Consider the following 10,118-nt stretch of genomic DNA (forward strand, 5'->3'; position numbering starts at 1 on the left):
TTCAGCCTAGCAGGGGGTTTCAGTACCAATAAACGTCTTGTTTTCATGCGAAGAGCTGTTCCAGCTACATTCTGTCCCATCTTTTGTGAGCATTCAAGGCTCTGTGTTAAACTTTGTACTGATCACATAAATAGCAGCTCTGCTTCCCTACAGGGCCCGACTTCGCAAAGTGTTTTGATACCTGGAGTATGAAAGGTTCAATAGGAAACTTATTCCCTTGGCTTCCCAGAACTATGAACCCAGGGCTGATGGCTTTTCCTCTCCTTGGCAGAGTATGGTCCCGGGAGGAGAGCTGGGTCTTGTGCTGGGTCTGTTTAAGGCAGTTTATGCACAGGCATGCAGCTAGAAGGCAACAGAGGGAGACCCAAAGCCACGGTGCAGAGATGATCCTTAAAGATTTAATTGGTCTGAAAGCTTCCTGGAACACTAAGGAGAGACCAAAACAACGCAACTTTGAGCAGGAAGCATCCCAAGCTGGAAAGCACGGGTGGCTTTGCTGCTAACAGACACCGTTATCAGTGTGATGGGCAGTCATTTGCACTGCTGCCCCAAGAAACTCTCCAGGGATGGGATGCCCTGGCCCCACTGGTGAGAAGCAGCTCCCTTCATCCTGGAGAAGCTGTCTCAAGCCACCACATCTGACAAGCACAGACCAAGACCTCTCCCTGCGGCTGCATTTCCCCAAGTCATTGCTGAGATTTGACAGAGGAGAGCTGTGAAATCCATGGCCTGAAACCCAAATAAGATATCCCCCCCCCCCCCCCCCCCGGCATCTGCATCCTGGCTGCCAGACCCGTGGCACCCTCACCTTTTGAGCAAATGAGTGAGGGCAAACACAAAACCTCTTCAGCTGCAGCCATGCAGAGCTCGTGGGGAAGAAGATTAATGGGAGCTACGAAGGAGCCTCATCATTCCTTGTTTGGGACTCAGAAATTCCAATCGAAACCTGCCGTGACTCATAGCTATGCGCTGGCACACATTCGACCCTATTTGGATAACGAAGGGCAGATCCTGTTTGGAGCTGTCTTATAAAACCTTTGTGACTGTGTGTTTATCGCAGCAGGCTAAGAGGGCACTAGCAACTTTGCTGACCTTGCTGTTTGCAGATGGCAGCGCCTGACAGCCCTGGAGCTGACGCTGCTGTGGTGGCAGCTGTTGCAAGAGACAGGATAGCAGAGGCAATGCCTGAATCCCAGCCCACGAGCCTGGTGCTGAGCCACCAACAAATGCCACAAAGCATAGAATGGTTTGGGTTGGAAGGGACCTTAAAGCTCATCCAGCTCCAATCCCATGCCATGGGCAGGGACACCTTCCCCTAGATCAGGTTGCTCCAAGCCCTTGGGTAAAATGAAGCTGCTTTCCTCTGTGTGAAGGTCCAGATGGCTGGAGGGTACAAGTGGAGTGATGGTGATTTCCCCATGAGATGGATGGGGAAAAGAGTCTTTTGCGGGTATAAAGTCTCCCCTCCTCTCAAAGACTACACTCAGTTAATGTGAGTGATTTGAATACCAGCAATTACTTGAGTCCCACGTGCCTTGGGAGAAGGGAAGATTTGAGGTATCTGTGCTCAGCCCTTGGGGCCAAAGAATGGACTCTATCTTCCAAGGTCCTACCAGGTCCTCTGTGAGGACCCACTATGAACCTGCCCTTATCCATGAAGAAGACATAGAAGGAGGCTGGAATTTGGTGGCCAAGCTAACATACAACCCCCTTTCACCTCAAATACCTGATCCTAAGTATTCAGACAACTGAGTTTTAAAGCCTCACCTCCAGGAAGTGACAGCAGTGAGTTACAGGGTGGTTGTTTTGTTTTGCATTAGTAATTTTTGAGTGTTTAAATAGCTTTTTTCTTATGAGGAAAATCCACTCCCGTACATAAGGGCGAAGCCTGTTTCCGCACCAATGTTTCCCCTTCCCTGCTTCTCACACAGCTTTATTTGTTGGCTGGTGATAATGAGAACTCCACTGCTATTGATTTTTTTAGAAGCACATATAACTTTAAAACACTGTAGATATTGCATGGACTTTGGAGCAAGATACGAAGTAATCACATTCACAGCATCTCCAGCCCTTTCATTATCTGGACAGCAAACTCCAGTTGCATTTCTGGAACAGACTGACTAGCTCTCCTGAATATTCTCATTTGCTACAGAAATGATACTGGAGGAAATCAGCACCCCACAGGGATCTAACTTCTGACACAGTGTTTTTCTGACAGACAGGAGAATTGACATGGCCAGGTTGCTGTACAGCTCTGTGGAATGGGCTGGAAAAGAGAAATATTGGCTTAACTTCTGCTTAAATAGTGAACGGTCTCCCTTTCTGAGTATAACCTTAAGGTGGAGCAAAACAGTTGAGCTGTAAGAATGTACCACAGGAGAAGAATAATAGAAAGCAGAAAAAGAGAGGGTTATAGTCCATCTTGCCAGTGATGTGACTAAGGCAAAATCCTTTATTCTGGAAGAGCTTGTCCCTATACACTGGTCCAGGGGTTTTCACAAGGCACCAGGGCCCCAAATCCCCCTCCGTTGTCTCCTGGGTACGGTGCAGGGAGAATGAGGTGCTCGAGCCAAGCCAATGCCCTGAACTGTAGCCTGCAGAGCCCATTGCTGCCTTCCTCCTCACCCTTAGCTCCAGTGGAATCAATGGGATTAAATGAGCACAAATGAAACAAGAGCTGGCTCCTTCACTGCTGCGGCAAGTCAGCGTGGAAGCTGGCCTCGATTCATCTATCTAAAGCTCTGTATTGAATCTCAGCTGACAGCTCCAATAATGATAATAGATACGGCCAAAGCTGCTTCGTATTTTCTTTGGAGGAGGCCAGGTTCTTCCTCCCTGCTCGCAGACAGGCTAACTGTGCTGCCAGCTCCCATCTCTCAGGTGTTTTGAGGGTTCAATAAGCAAACCGCGCTCCTCATGCTGCCAAAGCCCAAAGGGGTGACAAAGGAGGACCTAGCTACCCTGCACAGTTATCCCAAGCCCTTACCAGGACTTTTACAGGAATCCCTCTGAGTTCAGAACCTCAATAGCAGCCAGAGACATCCCAGGCTTCACCTTTGATTTAGTCTGAAGCTTCCCTACCTTGGCATAACAAAAGAAATGGTACCTTTGGGATGCCACAAACACATCCCATGAACCTCTTCTCCAAGAGGAGGCGGCTGCTGCAGCCAGCTCCCAGCCCACAGAGCCAAGGACAGAAGTGCCAAGGGTGTGGTATGGGTACAAGGACACACAAAGCCAGGCTAAGCTAACCCAAAGCTGAGGAACGTAAAGTCAAACCACGTCAATATGAAAAGCATCGAAGAAACAAAAAAATCATGCAGAGAAGTTAAAAGCGTCTGGACTTCGTTCTGGCATTATCCACGCATAGATGGTGAAAATCACTTCTGACACTTAGCCCTGCAGCCAGCCATGCCAAGTTAACCCTGCCCAAGCACCGCAGCCCCAGCAGTGGGGTTTAACCAGGCTCAGGTTTTACCCCATCTCACAGCCCAAGCTGAGCTCAGCTCCGCTGGGGATGTATCACTAAACAAGCTGGGTCAGGTAGCGATGCAGTAGCTCAGGGATGTTTATACAATCAGAGGAGATGAACTCTAAAGGAAAGGGCATCCCATGTGTTTGGAGAAACAAATCAACAGGGAATAAATTGGTCTGCCTGCAATAAATGATGCTTCAGGGAGGCATAAACAGGGAAGCAACCGGGGCACGTGTGGCTGTCCCTGCACGGGGTCTCGGCACGTTCTGTCTTCCCTGTGTTTATGCTGGTGACTGCGAGCTCTCCAGAGCATCATCAGGTTTTATGGTGTGTATGCATTATTAGTGCTTCACAGGTAAATAATGTCATATTTCACTGTTTATTGCTGAAAATGCGCGGTAAAAGGCTAAAGCCTGAAAAGTGCAGAAAATAATTTATGTGGGAGGAATGAATTTCCCATCATGTCAAACCGCTGCCAGAATTTATCACAGTCCCCTTCAGTCTGGGTCTCTGTCCAACATTTTAAAGGTCTGCCTTTGTCATACATATAGGCCTGGGGAAGCTGAAGGTTATTGGGAAGAGGGGGAATTGCTGCTGGTGCTTGGAGTGAGAAGGAGGAAGGTGAGGGCTCCAAAGGGCTCTTCCCTCAGTTAACATGGAAGGAGGTGCAGCAGCACCTATGAGAGCTGCTGAACTTCATGTTAGTTATCACAGAATCATAGAATGATTTGGGTTGGAAAGGACCTTAAGATCATCCAGTTCTAACCCCCTGCCATGGGCCAGGACACCTCACACTAAGCCATCTCACCCAAGGCTCTGTCCAACCTGGCCTTGAGCACTGCCAGGGATGGAGCACTTACCACTTCTTTGGGCAACCCATTCCAGTGCCTCACCACCTTCACAGTAAAGAACTTCTTTCTTGTTTCTACCCCAAACTTCCTCTGTTTCAGTTTAAACCTAATTCTACAGTTCTTGAAATGCGTAAACCGGCATAGAGGGGGATGCCAGCTGTCAGCCAAACTGTCTGTAATGATCAGCACCTCTTAATTAGGGTCTGATTCTCACTCTTCACTCAGACACTCAGCACTGGTAACTCGGAGCAGAGATGTAAGGATTTATCGCCTGTATAAGGATTACAGGATAAAGCCATAAAACTTCAGGAAAATGTTTTGAAACTGCCTTCTCTACTGCTGCTTTTTCCTCAAGAAGCTGCCGTGCTGCTGAGCCGGAGCATCAACCTGAAGGAACAATTGTGTTTTAAACCCGCTATTTCTGCCCTTGCCGTTTATACACGTCTTGTCGCATCTGCACCTGAATTCACCTCCGAGGCATGGGTACCAGCCAGCGTGGAACCACAGCCAGAGCTCTCCACTGAGAGCATGCCGAGCTGTTTTCCAAAATACACTTCCCTCTAAATCAAAAGAGCAGCAGGAACAGCCTACAAATATTGGGAGCAGTGCAAGCATCCTCGCTGTGGAGAGAAGCTCTGAAAGATCTGGGGCTTTGGGGCTGGAGATGCCCCCATCGGCCAAGCCAAGCCCTTCTGCATACAGCCATGGTGCCTCCTGCCAGGAAGGGGGAACTGGAATGGACAGGATAAAAGCTAAAGGGGCACAACATTGTATTAAGGCACAGAAGGGCCAAAGAAAAGTCCCCTGAGAGACAAGATGCCTGTTTTCTTGGGACTGGTAGAATTTATTCCAGTGGGACCCATCCTCTCCCAGCCAGTTAGGGATTTCCAGGCTCAGCCTTTTGAATACCATCACATTGGTTAAACATTCAACAAGGTGTCTGCATACATGAATCAGGCAGAGAGAGATGTTTTTAAAGGCAGGCCTGAGATCAGAACTTGTGACACCACAAAGGATTTATTCGCATGAGCTCCTGAGTTCAGATAAACCAGTTCCAGGGGCTCTTTGTCCTGGGTCAATGCTGCTGGGTACTTAAAATTCATTGGAGCTCTCAGACTCATTTCTAATCTGCAATAGACATGACACAACTTTTTTCTTTCCCTTTTTTTTTACAGCAGAACTATCTAAACACAAATGCATACTGAAAAGGACTTATCACAGAGTGATTCTGTACAGCTCAGATGACCTAAATGCCCATGTATTTTGCTCACATAAGATAATTTTAGGGGCTGGTTCTCGAAATAATGCCATTTACTTCTAACAGAAAAAGCCAACAGTGTGACTTAAAGCTGAAACTTTAGACCCTGAGGAAATTCTGTTTAGAAAACAGGAGAGAAAAAGGATCTATTTGGATGCACTGACATGAGGTAAGAAAACAACCTAGAGATAATCCTTCTCTAGCATTACAGGGAGCAGATCAAGTAGCTGACCAGAGGGAGTGGGGATGATAGAGCAGCAATTTGGAAACACTCTTTTCGGGTCAAATGCATTAAAAACAAACCATCTTTGTTATCATGTACAGTCCTTTCAATGAACCTCCAAGCATGACAGCCCTGACATCGACCATTTTTATACATCTTCATCTTGGGAGGCTGCCTCATCTATCCCAGTCCACCAAAGAGCAATGAAGAAAGCAAGCCCCTAGTCAGGTGACGGAGAGGTGAATGATCTGTGATCTAAAAGCACATTGGGAAAGGATTCTGGTTTCTTATATTACAAATACTGGAGTCTCATGATTCCTACTAACTAGTGCAACTACAACCATTGTGAAGCGTGACCTGAGAAACAGTCAGGGAAGGGGCAGCAGTGGCAGGGACACTGACTGAAGACATGATGTTATTCCTGCTTTAGGCACAACCTCGTGCAGTGCTTTGCTTTATACTTTGGATGAACAATTTGATTTGTCACCCTGACAAATCCATTGTTCTGAATGAGTCAAGTGCACTGACTTCACCAGGCTGTGACATACCAATGCAGAAGTCTCCTTGGGCAATGACGTGCACAGACACTTCTTGGGATGATTCTGCCAGAATTATGGTGCAACAGAGCAGCACTCGCACGCAGTTGCCCCATCAAACTGTCTTCCCAGAAATACCCAGGAAAGAACACGATCTTGCGTTAGAAATACATCTCTTCTACTTTGCATTTGCTCAGGGTTCTTGTTGCCCCTTCCTTGTGGGATGTAACCTCGTCATTCATTGCATTGCAGGTAAAAAGTCATCTGTGGAGCTAGCAGGATGCTTCAAATGAAGCATCTGAATCTTGGCTTAAATGCTCCTTCCTTTTAAAGTCAGAGAACCTCAAGCAGACGCCTGTATTGGGTTGGGCAAAAGAATGCAGTGCTCAGTTAATTAACTACCCAGATATCACATAGCCTTTGTAGCTGTCATTTCTTACAATGAAAAGGAATATAATGATATATTGTAAAGATTATGAAGAAATATCAGGGATATTAATTTAACTGAAAAAAAAATCAGAAAAAATGCCCTAGTTTCCGTGTAGTTCCAAAGCTCAATATATGGAACAAAACATCCAGGGGAATTAATTATGTTTTGTTGAGGTTTTTTTTTCCTGGTAAGCTTTTGAAATCTATGTGCAGGAGGGTATCAGTCATCTCTATACAGAGCTCCATAAAGTATCATTAGAGAGTCCTCCAAATACATTGATTTTTTTTTTATCCAGCAGCAGTGTATCAGTATTTTAACCACTGACAACAAAAAGTACCCTCCATTATGAAGTGTTTTCCTGTGGGTAACTAAACCACTGTGTATCAGGGAAAACAAATAGTTGCCTCCCCACATCATCTGCTTATGCAGAAAGTGAACTCCTCACACTGCTCTGGCAGGAGAGCTTTGGTAAATTTAATATATTGCTCCCTCCTCCCACCAGCTGCCTTATTTAGCCCCATTTTACATTATCTGAGCTTTTCCCCCTTTCTTCTAACCCCATGATAAGACGACTCCTGAGCTTTCCAGGCCACGACTGTGCTCATTTCCAGCCTAGCATTTATTTGTGGCTGGGTCATACCCATTTGTGTCTGCGCCAACATCATAATTTGATTAAATAGCTTTTCTACCTGGCATTTATTTCATAGCAACCTCCTTTCAGCCCAGTTATCCCTTAGCTAGAGTAAACAAAGGTTTTCAGGGCACATCTCCAAGGGAGTGAGGAGTGCCACTGAGATGCTGGATCCCCCCTAATTGGACCCCAGTGGGCTCGTATGTTCAAATACCGGGTGGCTCTGTTTTGGGCACAGAAATGAGCTCCCATCCCAGAAGATCTTATGGCCAGAACATATAATTGTATACCCTGAACCACAAAACCATGGTTTTATTGGTTGTTTTATTTTTGTCTCTGTCTCCTATCTGGCTGGTTTATTCTGAGCATCCTTTTTAATGTAGCTGTTCAGGCAGTTGGGTGCAAAGTCTGTTCTGCAAGTCTCTTGGCATACAACTGGCTGATAACATTAGCACTGTGGACTTAAAAGAGGAGGTTAGATGCAATCTACTTTGAAGGGTCTGAGATAATCCATTGGTTTGTTTCATTCGTTCACTTGAAAAAAGAGAGCCTTAGTTATAATCTTATTTTTGCTTATGCTTCCACTTATGTTAAACTAAATGATGGTATTTTGTTCAGCCCAAGAAGGTTTTACTCTGAAATTTTCTTCTGGAGTGTCCTGAATTACTTACCAACACAGAAACTAAACCAGTTCCACTGCTTGCCACTTTGGTGTTTCTCCAGTGCAGAAAACTGCCATCTACCATGCAGATCACCCGAACTCAGCATCATTGGTAACATTTCTCAGGGTCTGTATCTAGAGGGTTTAAACTACTCCATAACGGTACAACTCCCCAGCAGTATTTATATCCCAAGTAGCACTGTAGAGTCTCTACCACAACCGGTCCAGCCCTGGGAATCTAAAACATATTCCCAAAGGAGAACTTCTTCCATGACCATACACAAAAGTAAGGTAGACCTAAAGATTCAGGCTTATCCAGCCTGGCTCTCCTTATGCCTGTGTAGTCCTTTTCATCATGGACCCAAAATGTTAACCACTGTGCCAATAATTCTTTCTCTTCTGAACTGTTCTTTCTCCTTCACACCTGTGCCCCAGTCATAATTGCTATTCCACAGTGGTTTTCTTACCCTGCATCATTTGGTTTCACAGCTTATGGAAGAAATACCTGGTTTTCCATTGTACTGCCCAGCCCCCAGTCATTATTAAACAAGAAATCCCTCCTGCTTATCACACCTCGCTCACAACCTGGGTTAGGAGCACTCCCTTTATTACGCTGCACGTAACAGCATAGTGTTATTTTGCTCTCCTGAAAGCCATTAATCTGAGATACTTTGAAGTGGAAAAGCAGCTCAGTTCTCTTCCAAATTTGTGGCAAACTTTGGCTCTTTAAACCTCTCACCCTCAACCTGTGTCTGCTGCGGAAGCACAGTGGCAACACAGGAGCTATCGTACAGTGCAGCAGCCTAAATGATGAGGGTGAGCATCACCAATCCACCATGCATTGCATGTAGTGTGTGACATTGTGAAGTCTTTGGGCTCCTCTCTGAAGGTGCCCAAGCCATCTCTCAAACACAACCTCCTGGCTGGCTTGCCATACCCCTTAGCAGTTTAGTGGGCACCACAGCCAAGAGTTGGAGGTTTTGAGTTTTAGTAGAGAGCAAGTTGGGGCATAAATGGAGCTCTGAGCTAGACTGACATGTCATGTGAAAACTGGACATTCGTTCTTGGGTCATTGACTTTCCTCTGGCAAGGATTGAGGTCTTGAGGTCTGACTGATTTCCTCTGGCAAGACATGAGATCTTTCTGTTTATCTACCAGCTTTCTCAAGAGGGTGGTGGTTTTTTGTTTGTTTGAAGTCAACAGGCACAGTCCATTTGGCAGAGATCATAAGACTGCAACACAAAACCAGCAGCAAGAATTTGCACCTATCTGGGATTTTTCTACAAGTTTCTTCCCAGAGACTATTTTGACCCTTAAAATGACCCAAACAGGACAAGGACTGAAGCTTATTCTTACTGAGGATGGAGAGGCCTACAGCAATCCTATTTCATGAATAAACTGATAAATGGTGAGTCAAGAACATTTGGTGCCTCGTAAATTCAGATTCCAAGGCTATGTCAAAAGTGCACAAAGGAAAACAATCACTGCTGTGATAAGCTCCTGAATGAGGAAGCACCTATTTAATCACATGCTCTTTCAACATCTCTGAATCAAGAAAGGTGGTACTTGACACGGGCTTGCATAACTATGTCATGAACTTGCCTGTTCATGTCAAACCAAAGTAGACTGCGTTCGTCACAAAATAATCTGCAACTGAGCTGTCTCTGAAGGTCAGAGCAAAGGCCAGGCACAGGTGAACTGAGATACAAATGCTGCTAAGTCAAATGGTCTCTCACAGGATGTGTCCTGTATCACTATGTGGACCGAGATCAACTTATCAGTCAACCCAACATCAATTACAGCATCAGCTTCGGAGACAAGTATGCCAAGCATCTCTAACACCCAGTTACTTGCACCCAGTTCAGTCAGTAAACACCCTTTTGAAGATGGCAGCTCTGCCAATAGGATGGGAATTACTCATTTTAGAGTTCTGAATGAAGCACTAAATATCCTGTAGTGCACACCTGTGCAAACATATAGCCTCCTGCCCTAACATTATGGCCATTAACGAACACCATCCAAGCAGTTCAGCTTTCTTCATCAACGTACTCTT

Source organism: Pezoporus occidentalis, unplaced genomic scaffold (assembly GCF_034315485.1).
Source record: "Pezoporus occidentalis ecotype Australia unplaced genomic scaffold, CSIRO_AGI_Poc_V1 ctg169, whole genome shotgun sequence".
NCBI lineage: Eukaryota > Metazoa > Chordata > Aves > Psittaciformes > Psittacidae > Pezoporus > Pezoporus occidentalis.